Source organism: Syngnathus scovelli, chromosome 1 (assembly GCF_024217435.2).
Source record: "Syngnathus scovelli strain Florida chromosome 1, RoL_Ssco_1.2, whole genome shotgun sequence".
Taxonomy (NCBI): Eukaryota; Metazoa; Chordata; class Actinopteri; order Syngnathiformes; family Syngnathidae; genus Syngnathus; species Syngnathus scovelli.
In genome coordinates this window covers 15,029,683-15,054,544 of record NC_090847.1, presented here as the reverse complement: position 1 = coordinate 15,054,544, position 24,862 = coordinate 15,029,683, and the positions used below count along the sequence as shown (strand labels likewise).

General features: G+C 38.9%; 1 protein-coding gene across 7 annotated transcripts in view; it reads right to left on the bottom strand.

Annotated features, from left to right (window-relative positions):
- Positions 1–24,862, bottom strand: part of lingo2 (leucine rich repeat and Ig domain containing 2) — a 189,258-nt gene that overhangs the window by 88,881 nt on the left and 75,515 nt on the right. Inside the window, exon 4 of one of the 7 annotated variants that reach the window (XR_011086169.1) lies at positions 592–24,016. The exons of the other annotated variants lie outside the window; for them this stretch is intronic. The gene's annotated coding sequence lies outside the window, so the exon portion shown is untranslated. Of the gene's footprint in view, positions 1–591; positions 24,017–24,862 lie in introns of those variants that run through there. 7 annotated transcript variants of the gene reach the window in all.

Sequence of the window (24,862 nt, the reverse complement as noted above, 5' to 3'; positions counted from 1 at the left end):
TATGCTCACACCTCATTGAATAAAGTACATAAGCATAAAATTATATTCACACATTAAATCAATAAAAGAAAAATTTTAAGCATATAATTATACCTACACACTAAATCAAGTTAGAAGACATAACTAGACATTTTTAAAATGTGATGGCCTAAGTGGTAATGACAAATGTATTTTTATAATTTCATGATCTGATATGTATTTTTGTGCATTTTGAAATAACAAATTCATGTCCCGGCTAACAGTTTATGCCAAATCCAAAAGTTTACGTAATTCCGTACAAAATGACAAATTGGCAGGATGATGAATGAATATGTGACAGAGGGTGGAGTGGATGTATACAGATTGTTGGTTGTGCAAGAATGGAGCAAAAGTGTTTACAGGGAGTATACTTGGAGATAAAAAGGGAGAGCAGCAGGAGAACAGCCAAGAACCTGGCCAAAGGATGTTCGCCGAAAGCAGGTGGATGTAAAAACAACAGCCCCCAACAAGTCAACTCCCCACACACACCGAATCGCCCCTCACCGCACCAATGGAATCAGCTTTCACCTCATCAGCCCCACCCCCATGGAATCACCACTCATCAAACTCGGCCCCCACCGGCATGTGCAACGAAATACAAGATGACCAAAGAACTTTGTTGTTGATTTTTCTGAATGACGATTTTTCTGCTCGTGAGCTTTGTCAGACAAGCCCAAAGGATGTTCAATCATGCATTTATTTACAATTTAATCACCAGAAAACTATCTATAAAGTACCACTACAACCACTTCAACCGCCCCATTAGACATTTTTATCTCATTTTCAAGATTATGAATAAATCAACATGAATACATCTTTACAGTAAATAAAGTCATTAGGCCCAGGGACAGGCAAATGCCAGATCAAATTATGGAGAAAATTAAAATGTGTCATTGGGAAGTTAATGTGTGGTAATAAATCACATTCATCAAGTCCGACACGTCCAGTAGGTGTCACATGTCACCACTGAAGCATACAGCGTCCTGTCTCTTAATCTTTTCCGCATTTAATAAACACATTAAGCCTCCTATTAAGGGCTGCACATGCTGCTATTGAGAGGATATGCTGAACTTTGCAACAGACTGAAAGACTGATTAAACTGCTGTTAATATATCCTAACAGGAGACTTGACGTATGGCAGTCTACAGAATAAACAACTGCGCCGTGTAATACATGTGACAGTGTCACTCAAAACGTAGCATTATTAAGGCCCCAATTTGAAGACCCACAAAATGTCTAAAATATCTAGACCTAAAAAGACACGACCTTTGTGGTTATTTTGGCCAACTTGAAATTTGGCAGTGACATCTATCATGAATATCTATCCGTACAAAATGACAAATTGGCAGACACTCCATCATGAGTGTCTGTAAAACAAACAGGGGAAGTCTAGCAATTTTATTAAAATTGAACACTAGGGTAATGTTTAGTTTTAGTGTCATGTTGTCAATTTCCTGGTAGCCGTCAAAGATCACCCTGTCCGGTACAAACTATTTGGGGCACTATTTTGGGAGACAGTGCATCCGCACCATAGCTCAGAAGCTGACCAAATCATGTTTTTCATATCAATGCACAAGGTCAGCACAAAGGGGTTTCTCTGAGGTGTGCAGAGGAGATTGACAATTTGGCGGCAAAGTGTCGATCTTAACTTTAACTAGACAGCTTTTCTAACAACATACTTCATTCCTAAATACATGAAGAGCGGGTATCAAACCTTTTGAGTTATTCTATTGTATTTATTGCATCATCCCAGTGGACAGCACAGCTATGAGGATGATGTCGGGGAGTGGACATGCGATTGGGTGGTGGTGCGGTCTGTAAGTGTCCACTTCATGGTGCAGAACTGCCTTCTACCACATGACATTTAAAGGGAAAGTAGGAGCACCTTTGATTGACCATGTTCGAAGTCACGTGTGACCACAAAGGCGAAAACCCTCCCTCATACATTTGCCTGCTTCCGCTCATTTGTGAAATTACCAATATTGAATCTAGAGATATGCCTAAAGGCCTAGACGGACCAATCGAACGTCGGGAAACATCTGGGCATCTCATTGCGTCTGATTAGTGATCACTGTTGAAAAATCGGATCCCGTTGGGAGGCGTCCGGGGGTCATGTTAAATTGTGTCGTAACATCGGGAAATTTTATCACTTTGATTAACAAATCAGTGCACAAGGCAAGAACAGAAAGTGACGAATGCGGGTAAATAGTAAGCATTGGAAAGCCTTGAAAATTTGGCGTATAATGTCTGTCTGGACAGAACAGCGAGACGCGTGAGTGTTTGCTTCAAGTGAGACTTCATCATGAGCGAAGAATATCACAGAATTCATTGTTTACATATTTATATCCCACCCCTGCAAAGAGCTTTCCGATTGGCTTTTCACAACCATGAGGAGTAGAGACTACCGCAGACAGATATTACATCTCACGCATGGGCATATGGCATTTAATGGTCAAGAGCGATGTTGAACTGTTGTGGTATGTGTCATTTTTGCTAGCTCCACTTGCCGCTAGTCAGGCTAACGCCACAGGGAATAGTCATTGGTCACATTTGGCCAACGTTGGATTGGTCTATCTAGACCTTAACGCCACAAGCTATGCAGGATTTATGCTGGTCACAAAAATAGAAACATTTTGCCAATAGACCATTTTAGAAACGTCATATGTACTAGACAAATTTAAAAGATACAAATAAAACACTGACATGACATCATTTAGAATTTTTGTCAATGTATGTGGGGTCAGCAATCTGTAAATTGGCATCAACTCCAGTATCTTTTAAAAGGCACAATTGAATCCGGACTGTGCAGAGGTACCTAAAGTAGCAATGTGCAAATTTTTGTGTTGGTGCGTAAGCGGGAAATGCGGATGTGGCTTATACTCTTAAGTACGTAAGTGGACTGTGGGGTCATCAATCTGCTTTAACAGGTAACAGATGGATTCCAAAAGAACCTAAATCTTTTTGAAATTATATAAAGATGATGACCATTTTGTTTATACAGTATCATATGAGTAAATCAGTATGCCTGTAGTGTAGTGCAGTGGTGTACATTTGCTTTGTTAAGAATATTGCAACTTCAAGCATCGTCTACAATAAACATTTATTGACGCCCCAATTTTAACCCTGGAGAAAAAAGGTAGTTTTACCACCAACCCATACATTTTAAGGTTCCACTCAGTAACGGTTGTCAATACAACAATTACATGCAGACTTTGTCTTTGGTCCACCAGCACACTCCATTTATTGCAACATCAAAAGGACAATTTCCCACTTTGATCCAAAAAGATTAGATTATAAAAACACATATCTGTTCTGCGTTGTAACATTATGCACACCTTCAGATGGTACTATAAATAGACCACATCCACTCCGACCGAGGAGAAAGGCACTCGAATTGTGGCTCCCACCCTCTAGTTATTATATTTCTGCACTGGGCTACTGCTGCTCCTTGCACATCATGTGGCATACTAATAACATGACACACCACACTCTTTTTTACGCCCCACCTCCACCCCTCAATTACGGTGATAAAACAAATGAAATGAATGTAAATAAATATAAAGAAATGGAACATGCAGTGTTCATCATTCTGATCATTCAGGCGAATGACAACCTGGCCCATTCGTCCACCCTACCCGCCAGCTACACACCCACTGAGATAACTATGAAATATGGACAGCGGCAAATTGAGATTCATCAGGTAACGCCTTCCTCGCTGGCTGAAATCTATATTCAATTCTACAGCATCTGTCATGGCAGCGCCGGGCAAGTTGAGGCATGCTGGGATTGAGAATCACTTGTGAAAATGAAAAAAGAAAAGGAATGCCACCTGTCCTTCTGGTTACCTCTTCTTGTGAAATTGATAAGCTCGTCATTTAAGCAGTGGAAGGAAGAAGAAGGAGAGACCACAGTAAAACAACAGCTACAATGTTTATTTGGCTCCTTTCATAATAACTCATTAAATTATTTAACAACTGTGACAGGGATTGGGTTATTACAAACATCAGACATGCAGCTATGATATAGGCCACATGTGTTCTTTAAAAATTGGGGCTTAAAAGAGGCCATCCACTCCACGTTTAACATGGCAGTAAAAGTTCTATGTATTGATATCTATGCCAGAGGCCGCCGGCCTGGATCGTACTATCATGGCCTTTCAGCCATTCACAACAGATTTGATGTGATTGAGCAAAGGTGAATGGAAACCTTTGACCTGTACTGTACCTGTACTGTGCTGCATTTTCAATAAAATGACATTTTTCTCAGTCTGAGAAATGTTTGTAAGATTTTGGTTAATTAACCACTACTAATATTACACTTCAAATATCTGTTTTGACTGATGTTACAAGAACGATGAAAAATTATCATATATTGTAGTCGCAGGTCTGAATAAAGATTAGGGTACCGTATTTTCCGCATAAGGCGCACTTAAAAGCCTTTAATTTTCTCCAAAAACGAAGGGGCGCCTTTTAAGAAGGTGCACCTTGTGTGTGGACCGAGTTCCAAAATCTGCTAAGTTGTTTTGTGTGGCTTCAGTGTGGCCTCCAAACAAGACAAGCACAGACTGCAACGGACAATAAGGACTGCAGAAAAGATAATTGGAATCAACCTCCCATCTATCCAAGACTTGTACCTGTCCAGGACCAGGAAACGTGCAAGTAACATCTCAACAGACCCTTCGCACCCAGGTTGCAGCCTGTTTGAACTACTCCCCTCTGGACGCCGTTATAGAGCTCTGTACACTAAAACCAGCAGACACAGAGACAGCTTCTTCCCCCAGGCTGTCGCTCTGATGAACTCACACCACTCTTAGAGTCTCAGAGTCATTACTGTGCAATAACATCCCGCTTGCCACACCTTTTTTGTCTACACTGTTTGTACTATGTGTCCTCTCTGCATCCATTGCAGCCTGGTCATCCTAGAAGAGGGACCCTCCCATCTGTGGTCTCTTCTCAAGGTTTCTCATTTCCCCTAGCTGGAGTTTTGAGTTTTTCCTTGCCCTCTTGGGAGTTTAAGATCAGGGGGTGTTTGAGAATATCTTTCGTTCTTCACATGTCCTGAGTGTTGTTGTTAGTCACCTAAATGTTGAACAGAGGCTGTGATTTACCGAAGTCAAATTCCTTGTTTGGCACGCTCAAACATGGCGAATAAAAAACTCTTGAATCTTGAATCTTGAATACAGGCATAATATGTAGATCCGATGAACCAATCAGAGGACATTACGTTTTACATATCAGAGGACTGTAAAAATGGCATAGACAAAGAGACAAGCTCACGAGGCACAATTAGAGCTTTCTGGACAGCCAGGATCATTGCAGAAGAGCAACGTGACAACAACGAGACCATGACGAGAGGGAACTTGCCAAACTGTTTAATTTGGATACACAAGATGAGATTTTGATGGATTTGCATATTAATATTGATTAGCAATGTGAGTACAATACAGTACATGATTAAATAGTAGAATAAAGTACAACGGAAGTGATTACCTTGTTCCTGTGATGCTTTTTTTTACCATAAGTCATGGCATGCATGCACCCTGTAATGTGGTGCGTCCTATGTGTGGATTAAGTACTTTCTTTCATGTTAAATAATTGAAGCCTCTGCACAACAAGGGCGTATTTAATCATGCAAACGTTCCAAAGATTGTCTTGCTGAACGCGACCACTCGTGGGATGATACACGGGTGGTTGCTGCTGGTTTGTTAGTCAAATAAATGAAGCTAAACGCGTGCCAGCTATGTGCGGAGAAACATGCGTTTTGATGTCAACCCCTGCAATTGTGCATCTGTTCTTGTTTAAATGTGAAATGGCTTTTCATCAGTCGCTTTGCGCGCCATCAAAAATGCATAATGGCACCAGTAAAGCTCTTTATGAGTCCACCATGAGCAATGATATGTGACAGTTGTGCACATGCGCACATGCCTTAAGCCTGCTCCTACCTACTCTTTCTCATTCTGAAAGGCGGCGTGTAATGAAGAAACAATCGATAAGGGAATGCACCATTTCCTTCATGCACACAACTTGTATCATTGCTTTTTAAACGATTACTAAGGGTGTACTCAACACGAGACAATCCGCGCGGTGCTCGGGCCTCCTTGATACACACTCTGCACCATGCTGGGTGTTTCAGCGTACCGAGGTAGTTTGATGTGCACCCGCCACTCCTGATCATTTGCTGGCTGAAAGTACTAGCCCATATTCTGTATTACGATTTCGGTGAATTTATTGACAAACGCGTGCGTGTCATGGGAGTCACACATGACACGTACAACAGGGTGGAAGGCCTTTTTGCCCGGGCCATCATGAGAGTATCCACCCGTGGAGGTGTGCTTTCAGTTCCTTGTAAACATACTTTGTGCAATTCAACCCCGTGCATTGAGACTTAAGGAAAGCCCTCAAAGCGGAAAAATGTTTGCTTGCTTCTCTTGATGGAGCACTGCTGTCTTATAGTGTCTCCCCATGCTGTACTCTGACCATAAACCAAAACACTGCTCTCTCTTACTGTCTCACTCATATCTCAAATGACTTGACCACTGCAAGCCCCAAGGAGCTAAAAATGGTCACAGTACGGAGATGGTTGCGGTAAAGGATAGAGAATGGAGTGTGGCTACGAACATGCTTTCTCTTTAGAGATATGTACAAGGATCTCCCAAAGCTTCACCACATTCCATTTGATTTTATATCCCACTCATTCCTTCAGGGTCATGAGAAGCTGGGGCCTATCCCAGATGACAGTTGGTGAAAGAGGGTCTGCACCTTGGGTCTGGTCACCATTCAGTCACAGGGCAGACAGACCATTCACACTCACATTCAAAACCACACTTCAGTGGGAAGTGAAATCACACTACCTATATGAAAGTCAGGAAAACCTCTCAAACTTGGGGTCCTTAAAATGTCAATCACCAATCCATCCGTTATCCATACCTCCTGTCCCCAAGGGGGTAATGGGCAACTATTATTCAATGCTAGTAAAAATAATATCTATCTAGAGAAAGCTTTGAAAAGTCTCAGAAAAATCCATCCATTTTCTGAACCGCTTAGTCCCCACGGGGGTCGCGGGCGTGCTGGAGCCTATCCCAGCCGTCATCGGGCAGTAGGCGGGGGACACCCTGAACCGGTTGCCAGCCAATCGCAGGGCACACAGAGACAAACAACCATTCGCACTCGCACTCACACCTAGGGACAATTTGGAGTGATCAATCGGCCTACCAAGCATGTTTTTGGGATGTGGGAGGAAACCGGAGTGCCCGGAGAAAACCCACGCGGGCTCGGGGAGAACATGCAAACTCCGCACAGAGAGGGCCGGAGGTGGAATCGAACCCGCACCCCCCTAACTGTGAGGCGGACGTGCTACCCAGTGTGCCACCGAGCCGCCCGTCTCAGAAAAATGTTTCAAGAAAAACAATATGACACATGCTTTTTATGTTGAATTGGTGTTAAGATTTTGAGGGGGTCCTTTGAAAAATGACCCAAAACACTTGTCTTAATGTCTTCATGTCTGGGCAGAAATTGTACGGTTCTGTCTGATCTAAAAAAAGAAACCTCACTTGTATTTCAAAGCAGCAAAGTAGTACATTTCCTAAACTACACAGTTATGTCTGGCTAAAGTAATTTATCAGTAATGGTGACAACATGGGAAGGGGCGTCTGACGCTTGTCTACTGTCGACCCAGTTGTCAGTCACAGCACTGATGCATCAAGACTGAGTGACAGCTAATTCAATTCTTTGACCAGTGCAAAAATAGAAACGAAAGAGGAAAAGGGGTGTCGTGAGTGTGCAAATACAATGAATCCAACAATAATAGTTACACAAGATAACTACTGAAATTAAACAAGACCCTAACATATAACACTACCTGAACCCAAACCCCTCTAATTCCAATCCTATACCTAGACCTCAAACCCTGACATTTATCCCGGACCTTCTAAACCTAATCCCTAACGTACTAACCATTCAAACCAAAACTCTTAATCCTTAACCCAAACTCTCTATCTACAACACAGATTTTTAACTCTACCCCCTCAGCACTCACAAATTGTGTGCAACTTCCACAGAAAGCACTCTTGAGATTATTACAACTGCAAATCCAACTGACTGGAACAACCCAATGCCATAGAAATTAAAATTGACAAAGCAATTTCACAGCGATCAAGTCAATAGACAGAGCACTACGCCGTCAGTCAACGTGTAATAAAACACACCTTCTTTATTTACGCTAAAGACCACGGAGCAAAGCGTCCATAAATGTCTTGTATGCGCTACGCTGCTTTTATGTGGCAGCAAATGATGTCGTAAGGTTAACGCTGATTTAATAAGCACTTTGTTTGTCGCTTGGCAAAATATTTAAATAATATTCCACTAGGAAAGCTGGATTAAGTAGGCCCATAGTCAACACTTAAGAGATTTAAGAGATATATAATTTTCATTTATACATAATTTGTTACTTCTGTTAATTAATATACAAAATTAGATGGCAAACTTACAAAATGAACAAACATCCATTTGAAAATCAACAAAAAAAAATGCACATAACATAGACCAATGTTAACTTTTGCTTTCTATTTGGACAGCTGAATTTCAAATTGTAATTTGCAGAGGTGAGCAATCTGTCAGACTGACGTAAGGTTTGTCACTTTGTCACTGACTGACGCTCGTTTTACAGGCAGTAATTAATTGACCGTAAACTTTAAAAAAAAAAATGATGGACAAAGTACTGACAGAATTGTATTTTCATTCAACAGTGTAATGGTCACAAACCGTATCAAGTAACGACAAACCTCCCAGTCCGGCACTGATTGAAAAATACCCCGCCGGTCTTGTGTGTTTGTGATGTAACAGGTTTGCTTGAGAAGATGTCATTCACGGAATATGTACAGTAAGTGGCGGCACACACCATTTTCAGTTTTCTGCGTTGGCTAAAACTTTGCATTTCAGTGCATCCTGAATATTCAGTGCCTCCTGAATATTCAGTGCATCCTGAATATTTCATACACTAGTTACAAGTTGCAGTAGCTTTAAAAAAATGTTGACTGATTTAATGTGAAACAAACAGATATTTTTACGTCAGATTTTTCTGCCAGGGAAAAAAACTAATCAAATCAAATACACATATACATATATCAAGATGACAGCTTGGTGGTGATTTATTTTGTTTTACCTGTTAGTTCGTTGCCAATTAGTGTACAGTGTATGATGCAGAAGGTCTTTCATTTATTATCCGCACTCAACAATGTACATGTCAGAATGAACTCACACAGGCATTAGCTGCCCATCCCAAGAGATCTTTAACAGCCCGGAAACGAAGACACATTTTGCTCTGATGCATGATTCTCATCAATGGATTGAGGAAACGGAGGCTAGCTAACATGTCCTCAGAGGACCTCTATTTTACATAAACTCTTAGCCTTAGCCCGCTATAATGACAACTGCACACCAATATTTTAGATAAACAGCATTAGCTTGGGGAGCTTGCGCCTATATTTTTTCATACCCTTTGCCGTAGCTTTAACCAGCAGGCACAGAGCTCTATTTCATATTCAGACTAAAGATGGCCACAATGTACTATTTAGAATACACCCTTATTTTTAGTCTGCCGGGGTGAGTAGAATAAGCGATTAACTGATGCTTTACAATATTCTCCTCCTCAAACCAATGTTGATTCTGAAAATTATTTGAATCATTTTACTTTGAAGCCAGCGGGAGGAAGGTTGCAACTTATTTGCCTTGGCCACCAAAATGGCGACCAAAGCAAACACCACCAACTCCTCACCGGATCTTGCAAAACCGGAAGTAAACATCAAGCACGCCACACTGGTGACACTAGTCTGGGCTTGTTATGCAGAGATTTTATCACTTTTCAGAAATACGTAAAAGCATCATGGCGAGTGGTCTGTTCCTTCTTTCTTGAGAAATCAGAAACGGGTTTAATGGTGAATCAAGAATTATACTCTGACGCTATCTTTGGAAAATTATACATTTTTGTTTTGTATGAAAATAAATCAGGAATTAAAAAATGATTGCTTGGTTTATTTGACTTTGTATTCTTTTTAGAGTTAGTTTTAGTTTTTTTCATATTTATATTGCTGGTGTTGGGTGGAATCTTTGTACCTCCAGATATTTTCAACACTTAAGATTGATCAATAATTTGTAAAAATAACACGCACACGCACACACACACGCACTTGCACACGCACACACACGTCGATTGACCGATCTTATAGTGGTGAAACAAATTACATTTTATATTAATATATTATTTGTGGCTTAGAAGGTTTCTGCACGACTCTAGCGATAGATGAAGTATTTGTTCAGTATAAGCCCCCCCTCAAAAAAAAGAAGAGCTCACAATAGGTGTTGAGTAATAAACTAAATTTTCCATACGACTGTTCGACCTTTCTTATTTTGCATGCATTTCACATGCTTATCAACGTCTTTCGCATCCTTCTGGATTCATGTACAATCCCCCAGTAGTTCAAAACGAATAGAAACAGAGAGAGAATGCAAAGGTTGAATGAGTTAAAAAAATGTATCAGTGGTTGCACAAAAGAAGTCTGACTCAGTTTTCTTTAATTCCACCTTAAGTTTCCAAACTTATCTCATGTCCTTCATTTTATACTTTTCTCTTTGTATTTTTTTGAGAACTCAGCTTACCACATTTTCACACACACGAGCACTCTGCCAATGAACACAAGATAAAAAGTATAAAAGATAAACCGTAATAAGAGGAGGAAATCAAAGTCACCTTCTGAAAGTGAAACAAGTAGATGGAATGAAAAAGAGTACACTTGACATCGTACCAAACTAAAGACAAAAAAAAAACCTACTTAATTGATGGTATTGAAGAGATTAAATGGAGTGTCCTATAATTTATAGATTGTTCAAAGTATTCAATTGCGTGGGGGGGTTCAAAGCAGGGTTTAATACCATGGTCAGAATAGGTCAGACAATCAAAAATAAAGCACGGCAGACAACAAAAATGGAAGAAAATGTTATGTGATTATTAGTTGTTGCTTTTACTCAACAAATGCAGGCGAGACCTAACCTCTTGCATCTGGTCTTTTATGCGTGTGTGTTTTCTGACAATAAAGCGTTCTCTTGACGTCATATTTGTAGGTGAAACAATCACGCATACTTTTGTCCACCTCTCTTCACTCAATCGTTCTTCACTTGATTGTTTGCATCATTTAAAAGAGAAAAATGCAGTAATTATGTTTTTCTATTGTCATAAGTGAAGCTATTATCACAGCAGCTGTTTAGACCTTGTATTGGTGAGTCTGTGTGTGTGCATGCCATTACTTTAATGAGCCTGGGTATGTTTATTCCCCACAGATGTCATCGCACTTTTATTACTACATCTGTGCATGTGTTTGAGCGTGTTTATCTATGTATTAATTAATTAATTAATTTATTTTTTTATTTTTGGGGGAATTTTATTTCTGGGGAAAGAGAGTCAAAATATTACCAGGAAATAAAAATAAGAGAATAAAGTAAATTTATTACCATAGGAAAAATATTTGGGGGAAATATTTCCCATAAGAAGTGTATATGACTTGGTGGAAATATTTAAAGAAAAAAATAATTTTTGAAATTATTCCCATGAAAAAAGACCACATTTTATAAGAACGTTGAAATGTTACTTGTGGAAAAAGCTAAAATAGAAAAAATAATCGCCCAAATACATCAACAAAATAATAATAATAATGATAATGATAAAAATAATAATAATAATAGGCAGCACGGTGGAGCATTGGTGAGCACGTCGGCCTCACAGTTGGGAGAGTGTGTGTTCAATTCCACCTCTGGCCCTCCCTGTTCCACACACAGTTAATCTTACACCAATAAAGTCAAAATATCAACAGAAAATATGAGAAATTTTACTTGAATTAACTCAGAATGGTACCAGAACATTAAGTGCAATTTTCTTTAAACTTCCTAAATTTATATTGCCAGACTGAAATAAAAAGAAAAAACATTTGTCAAGTATGTTCTCGTGTCATGACCTTTTCTTAGTGCTCATTTAAGAACTTTTGTGTGCAAAAGTAAAAATGTGGATCATCTTCAAGCAGAAAGTGTGATGTTTTCGCAGTGGCGTGATCCCGACCTCTCCTCGTGAAATATTGACGGGCCGACCGAATGCACCCCACTATAGTAGAGAACCTCTGCCAGTAAACACGTCAGGGTTGAATTATTGACTACAGGCATGAAGAGCTCATTTGGAGGACACTGTTGTCTGTAAACACAAAATGTTGCCTGACCAGAGCTGAAGAAAAAAGCACAAGACCAACAGAGGAGGCCTGAGCTGTAAAGTGGGACTGCAAAATTGTGCTGGTAAAACATGTGAACTTTGGTGGAGTCTGGGTCACTTGAAATGGTGATAGGTGGTCACGCTCACTCTATTTAACATGAGTTTGATTATGATTGTTTAATTTAAACACATCTGCGACATGTGTGAGGAAAAGCGGTTCAGAGAATGGGTGGATGAATTAATCTAACATTTTGTTTTCACAGTTTTGGTCGACTGGTTAGTTAGCATGTCCGTCTCACAGTTTAGAGGTTGTGAGTTAGAATTTTGACTCCAGCCTTCCTGGATGGAGTTTACATAGTTCTCCCCCCAAAGTGGTTATATTTTTATGTTAATATTTAGACCATCATATTTTGACAACACAAGTTCAATTGTTTATTTACATATACCGTATTTTCCGGACTATAAGTCGCTCCGGAGTATAAATCGCACCAGCCATAAAATGCCCCAAAAAGTGGAAAAAAAAAAACATATATAAGTCGCTCCGGAGTGTAAATCGCATTTTGGGGGGCAATTTATTCGACAAAATCCGACACCAAAAACAGTCATGAACGAGCAACAACAGGCTAAACGATAGCAACAACAGGCTAAACGATAGGTATGCTAACGTGACAAACACAAACAAAGAGCTGAGAACGGGCCTGACGTAACATATAGAGTGATTAAGGACAACTATTACATGAATAACCTGTTTATAAAACCATCGGTGTCACTCCAATTTATTAAATCCATCGATCGTTCTTTGTCAACAAAATATGAGTTTCTTTTTGGTGCCATTTTTCTTAAGCCCACCCAGTTGATGAGTCACGGCCAACGGTGAAATTTAGAGCGCCCTCATCCAGTTTCGTCTGATAATATATATTTTTTTCAGATGTAGTGTTTTGTTTTGTTTATTTGGTTGTTTTGTCAAAGTCTGCTTTATCGTCAATTTTTTTTCATATACCAAGACACACAAAGAGATTGAAATTACGTTCCCACTATCCCTTGGTGAGATAGTACACATATGCATACAAGCAACACAAAAAACCCAAGAAGGCACAAACAATGAATAAATAAGAGTGTTGAATAAATGATAAATAAACAAATAATAATAAATAATAATAATAAATATAAGAGGAGCAAACATGGACCAAGTGTACATACAGATGACAGTGGACTTGGATATGGTGCTTTAAAGTGTTAATTGCTTTATTTGATGTTTTCTCTATTTCTTATGTTTTGAATATGTTCAAGATAAAGATATAAAAGCATGTGAAGTGATCAACTATACTAAAAATAACATGGGAAGTGGTCAACTATACTTGTAAGTGATGTCTTAATGATCAAGTAAAAATTTGTAAAAAAAAAAAAAAACATATATAAGTCGCTCCTGAGTATAAGTTACACCCCCCCACCCAAACTATATAAAATAAAATAAAAACGCGACTTATAGTCCGGAAATTACGGTAATTAGACATTGCTGTTCTAATATGTTGCCCTTATTCCAGTAAAACTCATTTTCGTTTGGGCAATGTTTCAACATGATTCTCATATTATTTCTCACTGCGTATAGTTTGACTTCACCATGTTGCACACTATTTTCTGGTAAAACTTTGAAGATATAGTATTCTTTGAAAATTATATATTTTAAATCCATAATTTAGTATGAGTGCTTTGACCTTTAAAATGGAACAAAAGAAAGACACCAATTATCCAGATATCATTCAACTCAATGTGTTCTACGTCTATCCATGAACAGCGTAGGTGCGCAGTACTCTTGCAAATCAGTGTCTTCTTGCGCCATGTCCAGGATATCAGTACGACACTTACGAACGGTATTGAAAGGGAATGAGGGGAGCCGTTTTGATTGATTTCGAAATGCACCAGGCTGCACCAGCGTGCAAAGGTCTGCGGTATCACCAAAACTTTTACAATTACTAGTGTGTCATAAACACTTGAGTCACGCACCTTAGACCTTTGGACAGCGATGCTTTTGTCATATCACTGACCTTATCAAGGAAACTGTGGAAAATATTTAAATGTATCCTATGTAGACATAAGTGCATAACTCCGCGTTCTCACTCTTGACACACAGTGCACATTGACTATTCATATTGGAAACGGCCTTGGTGCCGTGACCTTGAAATAATGACGACTTCCAGGCAGATGGCAGCAGCAATACGTGTTTTACATTTGATTTCAAGAGAGTCTTTACGCGTTTTACATTTGATTTTAAGAGAGTCTATGTTCTGTATGGACTATGTTCTCTGTGTTGTTATTTTCTCATTAGCAGCCCAATTATACTGTACAGAGAGTGAGAAAGAGAGAAAGGAAGAAATACACACACGCACACACGCACGCATGTATATGTGTTTTGGGCATGTCCCAAGGAAGAACACCCCTGGGACGACCCAGGACTCGCTGGAGAGACTATGTCTTCCGGCTGGCCTGGGAACACCTTGGAATCCCCCAGGATGAGTTGGATGAAGTGGCTGGGGAGAGAGAAGTTTGGGCTTTCCTGCTGAAGCTGCTGCCTCTGCAACCGAACTCCAGATATGCAGTAGCTAATGGATGAATGGATGGATGGATAGCTGGGAATACTTGACTATTCCCCCCCCTAAAGAACATTAAAATTATGTCTGGTAATATTTTACCTTTATTCTCAGAGTATGAAACATTGTATTATGGATATATTTTGAGTGTATTCCTGTGTTTCAGTTGTTGTTCTGACTTTACTCTTTTTGCAGATTTATGTTCTATGGTAATAAATTAAATTTCCCCCCCTGGTAATGTTAGTCTAATTTACAATATTTTGACATTTTCTTTACACCTTTTTTCATAAGATTTGAATTAAAATACGCATTTTAATGGGAATTTATAGAAAATAAAAAAAAGCTGGTCTGGTTTGTTTGTTAGTCATATATTATTTAGACTTTTTTTATTCATTTTCGAATGGGAATAGTTTTACTTGATTATTTTACAATTTAAAAATTAGTCTTCCTGTGACATTTTCCATGTTGATATTTCCACGTTAAGGCTCCTTTAGGGTGCGTCGTGCATACGGTATGTCCCACTGCGCCATCCCACCGTTACTGATATTTTATGTCTATTTCCTCTAAATGGAAATGTCACGAGACAGGTCGCAGAGCACCTCTAAGGCACCTCTAAGGCATCACTCACAAAAGTGCAGCGTCATTACTTTTAAGCAAAACGTCAGCGCCCTACTATGCTTTTAATCACAAATAATATTTGACCAGTGTCATAAGGCAGAGCAGGTCTTGAAACAGAGAAGGGCTTCAGTATAATACTGTTACTTTTATTTTAATACGTTTAAAAATATTCTAATGGATTTATTTATTTTTTAGTAAAAATTCTGAAAACACATTTATATTACAACATTTCTTTAATATTTAATGTTTATTCTTGTAAAAGAATGCTTGTATTGGATATATTTAAAATATGTAATAATTATAATACTAATATATACTAAAATATTTATTTCATATTGACTTTTGTTTGATTTTTTTCAGGCTGTATTTCGACTATTCATCTGTTGTCAAGGAATATTTTTTTTATCCTGTAGTACGTATATTTGCATTTAAGTCTCTTAATTTCCGCATTAAATTTTATTCTCACAAGTTTTTATTACTGGTGTTATTTTCACAACTTTTGCAATACTACATTATAAAAATGAATTAGATTAATGAATAACATTCAATTCTACCAAATTACTATAAATGTTTGTGTGTGTGTGTGCGTGCGAGTGCGCGTGTGATTGATTGTGTGTCCGTGTGTGTGTGTGTGTGTGTGTGCATGTGTGTATGAGTTTAATCCTATTTTTAAGAATTGAAGTAATATGATGACTTTATTCTCATATTACGACACAACAACTGCAACATCTGGACACAATCACTTGGAATTGGCAGTTAAAGAGGAACGCCTGGACGGGCACGAAGCGATCCGTTTAGCAGCGAGAGAAAGCAACTGTTAGCCGACAGTGTAAAGCAGAGCGGCAACATCTGGCGCTTGATGGATGTTTCCACTGAACAAAATCCGCCCGCCTCACAAGCGCGACGTGTTTATGGCGCGCTTGACCTCTTTTAGGGCTGATTTCGAGGCAATTTCTTGCATGGTTGAATCAAACAGTTATTTCATTGGATTGTGCTGCTTAACTGCCATTTGCCTCCATGTGGCCAAACAGAGGATCCCACGCAGGTAGTTTTCATTTTGACTTTATCCTAGGACAATTATATAAAATTACCGTAATTTCCGGACTATAAGCCGCGACTTTTTTCCATAATTTTGGATCCTGCGGTTTATAGTCAGGTGCAGTTTATATAAGATTTTCTTTCGTGATTTTTGTGATGACTTGATCACTTTTACTCTTAACACTATTATATACAGTAAAAGCTACCAAACAAACTGACAAATAACTCGTTTTCAAATCAGACAAGTAAAAACTGGTCAAATATTTAAAAAAAAGATATTAAAAGTGAAGACAATTTGCAATTCTAGTAATGACACGAATTTGATGCACAATTTGTCTTTGCGGGCCACATAGAATGATGTGGCAGCCCGTATCTGGCCCCCGGGCCTTGAGTTTGACACCTGTGCTCTAAACCCTTTCTCTTACTCTGCCATGTCACTCAGAGATTACACAAAGCAGTGGCGCTGTTTGGACCATCTGCATTGTATTAAAACCCAATCAATCAGCATTTAAATTAAATTCTTCTGACATTTTGCTCACCAAAAACAAGTTGTAATGAATGTGAACTTTTAATGCATTTTATTCAGAAGGTTACTTTGAACCTTAAACGGCGGCGCGGCGTACTTATGGATTTTTACGGCCTCCGGCCTCCAGGGGGCGCTCTAGCAGGAAGCAAGAGCGAAACAGGCGAAGAAGAGATAATGCGCCGAAGAAGACGTGCTAGATTGTGTTTACATTTCGCGCATCACGCAGAACGCGATCAAGTCGGACGTTACTGAAAGGAAGCCTTTATACACAAACCGTCATCATGGGGGACAAAAGAAATGCATATGATGCCGCTTTTAAGACAAAGGCAGTTGATGTTGATGACATTATCTTGTGTCTACTCTGGAGCGTACTTATGGATTTTTACGGCCTCCGGTCTCCAGGGGGCGCTCTAGCAGGAAGCAAGAGCGAGACAGACGAAGAAGAGATAATGCGCCGAAGAAGACGTGATCGTCTCGCGCATCACGCACACACGCGCATTCACACAAAGACAGGAAGCTTTGATACACAAACCGTCATTATGGGGGACAAAAGAAATGCATACGATGCCGCTTTTAAGCTATACGTGTCGCTCGCTAGTTTAATGTTATTTAGCGCTTCGTGCATGAATAAGATTAGCATGAACAGACCCTCTTCACACTCGAAGAAATGCATAAAACCGACGACGAAAGAGAGACTGAGACTTTTGGGAGCTTATGATCAGGGGATGCTTTGAGAATAATTGTCAATTTTGGCTATGTGAAGCCCTTTGAGAGTGTTTGTGATTTAGGGCTATACAAATAAACTTGACTTGACTTGACTAGAAAGTGTGAGGCGAAGGATATCTAACGCTATTCCAATCGGACACTAAGGAGGAAGACTTCGATGGTTTCAGTGCACAGGAGGAAGATGAAGACGGTTTTTTTTTAACCAGCCCTGTTAGTGCTGTGTTACCGCCGCGACTCAGTGACTTTGCTGTGTTACTTCCGTGTTGCTGCGGTATTACTGCCGCGTCACAGGCAGTGTTTCGAAAGACATGTTAAGGTATGTTATTAAAGCTTTAAAAAAACTTTTTGTGTCCAGTCTTTCTTTGCTAATAACTTGCGTGCACACTTCCGCGTTGCTGCGGTACTACTGCTGCGTCACAGGCAATGTTTAGAAAGACATGTTCAAGTATGTTATTAAAACGTTAAAAAGGCTTTCTATGTACTGTCTTTCTTTGTAAAAAACTCGTGTGCTCGTGCGGCTTATAGTCCGGTGCGGCTTATGTAAGAAAAAAACTGAAATATCCCTGAATTTTAGCTGCTGCGCCTTATAATCCGGTGCGGCTTATAGTCCGGCAATTACGGTATATTTGATATAAATCTGATTAAAAATAATCATAAATAGGGTTTCAAGACAGGTATTGGGTTTTAAAGTAGGGTTTCAAATGAGGTTTTTAAGCCAGGGTTAAGGGTTTCAAAGTATGGTTTGAAGACAAGGTTTGTGTTTCAAAGTAGGGTTTTAAACCTATTTTAGGCTTCTGAGATAAATTAGCGTCTCGGGTTCATGACAGGGTTTAGTTTTTGAACGAGGCTCGAGTATCAAATTAAGGTTTAACGTCACAGTTGGGTTCTCAAGCCAGAGTAAGGCTTTTAAGTTAGCTTTTTAAAATCCAGGGTTTTAAAAGGTTTTCAAATGAGAAAACAGCAGCAATTCTTGATGGAATGATCTCTGAATGCAAACATGCATCATTTTGTGCGCATGCAGTATCTCAAGACCCCGATAGTCAGCAGGCCCATAAAGGTCCGTGAAGGTACATAAAGGTCTGGTTTCTCCGTCCAATCAAGTGGAGGTTACCATGTCGCATTTCATTTGCCAGAGTAATGGGAGCCAAATGGAAAAGGTGAGGCCCCTTCTGTTGATTACAAACCATTAAACGGCAAAGGAGGTTGCTCACACTCAATTACATCCATCATTACGGAAGAAAGACCCCGCCGCCCACTCACCCCTCATGTATACCACAGCGTTAAGGAGCTGTATTCATCTTGGACTGTTGTGTGTGTGGTAGTGTTGTGTTTCCATGGTAGCATGATGGGACATCAAAGAAAGACGACATGGCACTAGGATGGTGCAACACAGCTATCAAGCAATCAAGTATATCAGGCCAAAAATGTTTCAGAGGTTTAGAAGTAAGGCTTCAAGCCGGAGTTGTGGTTTCAAAGTAAGATTTCGGATAGGGTTTCAAGCCAGGGTTAGGGTCTTAAAGCTAAGTTTGTAAGACTCGGTGAGGATCTCCATCTATGGTTTCAAAATTGAGTTAGTGTGTTAAAATGAGGTCTCAAGATAACTTGGTTTAGGTTCTGAAGTAGTGTTTATCAAGTTTAAATTAAAAAATAAATAAATAAATATACCACAGTTTGGAGTTAGAACCCTGGTTTGAAACCCTTTGAAAAAAATGCTCACTTGGGACCACAATTTCAAAATTTAAAAGTCTAAACCTTTTTTGTAAGCCTCCATTCATCCCCAAAGCCTGGCTTAAAACATCACTTTGAAACTCGAAATCTGTCTTAAAATCCTAATTGCCAAAACCTTGTTTAAAGCCCTCCTATGAGACCCTACTGATACCCTCCTTTGAAACTCGACTAGGCTAGCACGGTTAGCACATCAAAATGCTCAAATAGTAAAAATATCTCAACGTGCTACTCCGTCAATAATGAACAGATGGAAGAGCAGCCCGTGGTGCGTTCAATGACAATCCTTTTTAATTACAGACATCATTAGTCGAGCTTTGCCTCCAGCACATTTTCCCCCACTAAAATCTGTCATTTTATTTGTCTATTTGCATTGAGCTGCTGATCCATTCCTTTATTGTGGAAATCATGTTTTTAGATGTCACAGAGAAGCTAATTGGCAGCAGAGTTTTGATCACTGACTTCTTAGTGTTTTAAGTCCACTCGTCATGAATTGGTGTTGTTGTTTTTGTTGCACATGAATTGAGCATCTGGCACTAAAGTGTTTGTTTGGATTGAATGTGACTGAAAGGCAATTATGAGCTTTACCGAGAACAGTTTTTTTTTTTTTTATTCTTTCTAATGCATTCAAGTGCTCGGCCTTTGAGTGCAACTGATCCCTAAAGGAAAAAAATCACAACTAACAGAATAATCACTGTTATTGTGTTCAAATCTATCCGTCTATCCATTCATCTTCTATACGTGTTGTCCCCACGAGGGTCGCGGGCGTGCTGGAGCCTATCCCAGCAGTCATCGGGCAGTAGGCGGGGGACACCCTGAACTGGTTGCCAGCCAATCGCAGGGCAGTGTTCAAATCTAATTTTAAACAATAATAAATGAAAAAGTAACTATATTTCATTGGAAATGCCAAATCATTAGTTCTTAATCAACTTCACTGTTGCATCAAGTCACATTGTTTTGTAGCAAATAACAACATGAAGTCTACATTTGATTTAATTTGTTACACTAAACTTAGCCCACAAGACTTTTTTTAAAATAAACTACAAGCCTATATGCTTTAAAAATATTGTAATAATAATAAATATGGTAAGCAATCAATCAGTAACTGACATCACTTGAAATTCAAATTACAGTAATCCCTTGCTAAATCGCCGTTCGTTTATCGCGGTTTCACTAAACACATAAGTCGCTCCTTATTATAAGTCGGCCCCCCACCCAAACTATGAAAAAAACGCGACTTATAGTCCAAAAATTACGGTATTTCTTTATGTTCTGCAAAGTCAAATTGTGTCATACACAAACAAGTCAGAATATAGTGTCCAGTCCCCATCACTTGAGGCAGAAAAAAAACATGCATGTTTAAAAATTGTGAATAATCCATGAATGATCAGTTTTAAACTGTCACATGAAGACTGAGCAAATCCGCATATCCATATACGTACGCAGATGTACTTGGATGTCTAAAATGCAGTCATGTTTTATTCCTACGAAAGCAAGCAAGCAAACTAACTAACTAACTAACTAACTAACTAACTAACTAACTAACTAACTAACTAACTAACTAACTAACTAAAGTAGGAAATCCAAATAGGTTTCATTTATTTGAGATTATCCTGGTGGAGTTAAGGAGCACTAAATCATTTGCAATTTTCACTTTGCCGCCAGCATTAACTGTTAAGGTTACTGAAAAAAAGATTTTCTTTTTTTCAATTTTTTTTACAATATTTTATTTGTGAGGTATTCTTAAATAGTGGATTTTGACACAATAAAACTAAATATTGTTCTAAATTAGAGATCATACACATTTTGGATTTTTTTTCTCCATTTTGAATTTTACAGAAACAGATTAGTATATGGAATCGATGCAGCATACAGAGATCCACTCTGTTTTTATAAGCGCTCTATGAGGCAGTGTACATTTTGAGTCACAGCTATCAATAAAACTTTCAGTGCTCACTGGGAGACATTATTATGTTCATCCCCGCGGTGATGTTGCTACACCCCCCACCTGGCCAAATAAGGAATCCAGCACCGGGGGTCCGGTGTTTTTCTGGACACTTCCTGTGGAGAATGACACAAATCTCTTCACCTCGCTCTTAATCTCCCCCGTGTGCTCCAGATGAGAGACTTTCCCCTAGTTTAAACACAGCCAGAAAAGCTTAATATAAAAAAGAAATGTGTGGGTCAAAGACAATTTTCACAACAAGCATCTTTCATAAACCTTTTTGTATGCATGTGGATGACGCAATTCAAATGTTGCCTTTTTACCGTCATATTGACGATTCTCTTTGAATTGCTACTACATCAATCATATCATCAAAGACAGTCCAACGGAAATGTTGCAAAAAAATCCTTCTGTCTGAAAAACAAGCGCCTGTGCTGTTGTAAAAAATGTTGCCATAAAAACACAACCATCAACTGTTGTTGATGTTCTCCTTTCAAATTCGTAAAAGTTTGTAAAATATTTATTTCAAAGTGTAAATTTCAGGACAACTTTTTAAGAGCGAGTATAAATAATTCTTAAAAAAACAAATTACATTGACCAATATACAAATGTTTCTGCACGTGATCATCATTATCATCCATGAAGCCATTTAAAAAAACACCAATGGTTGACGAGAAAGCTTGACGTCATGAGCGCATGAGCCACCTGGATGTCTTTTATGTGTCTGACTCAAGTGTGGCCTTGACAGGAGAGGGCAGCTTTGCCAGATGCAAGAATATCCGTTGGCGTGACGGTAACGGCAGTGAGCAGGGTGACAAAGTCCTTTGGATGAGCTTTGTGTGCACGTCTGCGTGTGCGTGTGCACACGTGTGTGTCTGTTTGCATGACTTTCAACAAAAATGTGTGAATTGATCCATTATGAATCACATCAATGCACCACAAACATTTAAAATGTGAATGTGAAATCCTACAAATGGCCTGAAATCGTTAAATTTGCTTAATACCCCAATTAGAAATGCAAACATCTGCATAAAACCCTCAGGCCTTTTTGAAAACCATAATCTATGCTTGAAATCCTAACCCTGGTTTGAACCCCAATTTTCCTTTAATCCTCAAATCTGTCTTCAAACCCTCAACTTAAATTGGTAGCTTCATTTGAAACCCCATCGCAGGCATAGAACCGACATTTAAATCCCTAATCTCATTGGTTTGAAAGCTTCTTTTGAAATATTTTTTTGCTGACGTAAACTTTGCTTGGAAATATACTAAACACTCTCTTAGAACCATAATCTCAAATCCTAAACATTGATTTTAATCCTTAACCTATTCTTGAAACCCTAATTCCGAATTCTAACATTAACTTGAAGCCCTGACCCTATCTTGAAACTCTGAGATTTGTTTGAAACCCTTATGAGAAACTCTTTAGCTTTCTTGAAATTTAACACCCATATCACTGGCTTGAAAGGTTAATTTAAAACACTAACATTTGCTTGGTTTTAAAACACAAAGTTTCATGCAATTTATTTTACACTCACGCAAACTGACCAAAATGTACATTTAAATGTAAAATCCAAAATGTGAGCATACAATTGTGTAGGCGTACCTAATGTTGTGTCTGTCTTGCGCAGATTGTGTATGTATGTTGCCACTGTTATTCCCTTCCTTTCTGTCCCCGTTTGAGCATTCCAAGTTAGCATTCTGAGCATCAAACTAATCTGTGAGTCACTGAGTCCTATTCCTAGTCACACTGTTTATGCCAAAGGCGGCATTAGTGTGGAAAAAAAGAAAAGAAAATCTCATGAGGGATTTGTGGTGAATAAAAAATATATTAGCATAGATTAAAGTGATTTGAAATGTCCAGTTACAACACATGAGGACTTTGTTAATAATAATTGTTTTAGTGGTGCAATACACAACACGATGGAAGGCTATTTGGAAAGATCTTTTCCTTCTAAAGCATAGGTGTCAAACACAAGGCCCGGGGGCCAGATACAGCCAGACACATCATTTTATGTGGCCAGCAAAGACAAAGCCTGCATTGACTTCATGTCATAATGGCCCTCCAATGGAAACTATGAGTACAACGCAGCCCGCGATAAAAATAAGTTTGGCATCCCTGTTCTACAGTATATACGAGTCTCAGTGTGAAAGTTGTGCATCAGTCCCTACTCTTTAACCTTGCCTTGGAACCCTAATTCAAAATCCTAACTATGGTTTGTAATGCTAATGGGACTGAAAACCTTGTTTAGACTTTCACCATGTCATCAAATAGTGATGGACGGATTGATCCAAATATCAATCATATCGATACTGGTGCAGTGCAGTAATTTCAATTTTGCTCTTTTATGCGCTACTACAGTTTCTTCAAATAGGCGACAGCCAGATTGCCGGACTCACCGTTTCTGCCTCAGGCACAAGCACCCCCAAACACCTCCCCTCACTCACCCACTCTCCACCCCCTCCCCTTTTGAGTAGTACGGTCTTCCGACAGCCATGTGAATTTGCAAACAATCCGCCACTTCGAAGAGGCTGGCCCACAAACACACACGCATGCATTCGCAGAAATACTCAGGAGTTTGCTGGACTCTGTCAAAAAAAAAAAAAAAAAAACTTTGCACGGGCTGGCTTGTTTTTTTTAAACTCGAAGCCTTTGGCGATTGTTTAATTGTCTGCAATTTATTCATTAATTTTTCACCAATACTTTATTTGGTTTTTATCAGAAGGAGCAACGAAGTTCACTGAATGTGACAAATGTTTTATTTTTTGCAGGGGATACCCTGAACACAGATTAATAATTGATTTCTTAAATGTTTTAAAATCTTTGTGATTATCATAAACAACTTAGTTATTTATGTTTTAAAAAATCCCAAAAAGAAGAGCAGTGAAGGGGAATTTTTTAATAAAAATTTTGCAGAGTAGTTTTGTGAATAGAGCTGGAAAAAACAAAAAACAAATTCAGGGTGATCACCTTAAGCTCCTTGAAAAGAAAATCCGTTCACAGCGAATGGTGGAAAAGCAGTATTTTCTACTTACCTCCAATCTCTGTCCTTTAACTTTTAAATGTTAAAAACTGTTGATAAAAAATGAAACTTAACAAAAACACTTAGAGGCCATAAAACTGAAGTGCAATTAGCAATTTGATGATGCATAACTATTCATTATTGGCCCTGTATTTACTCATTTTTGGATTGATACCAAAATGTGCAGTATCGCACACAACTAGTGTCAACTCCTTCACTGCCTTACAATTCAACTTTCAAATCTTAAACTTGGCTTGAAAGCTTTGTTACCCAGAGTCTGAAACTTTACATGAAAAGTTAATTTCAAATGCAACACAAGACTTTTCCCAAACCATAACACCCCAATTAAACCTGGTTTGAAATCTTAATTTAAAACGCTAGAATAAACCTTTCTTGTAACCTTACATTAATT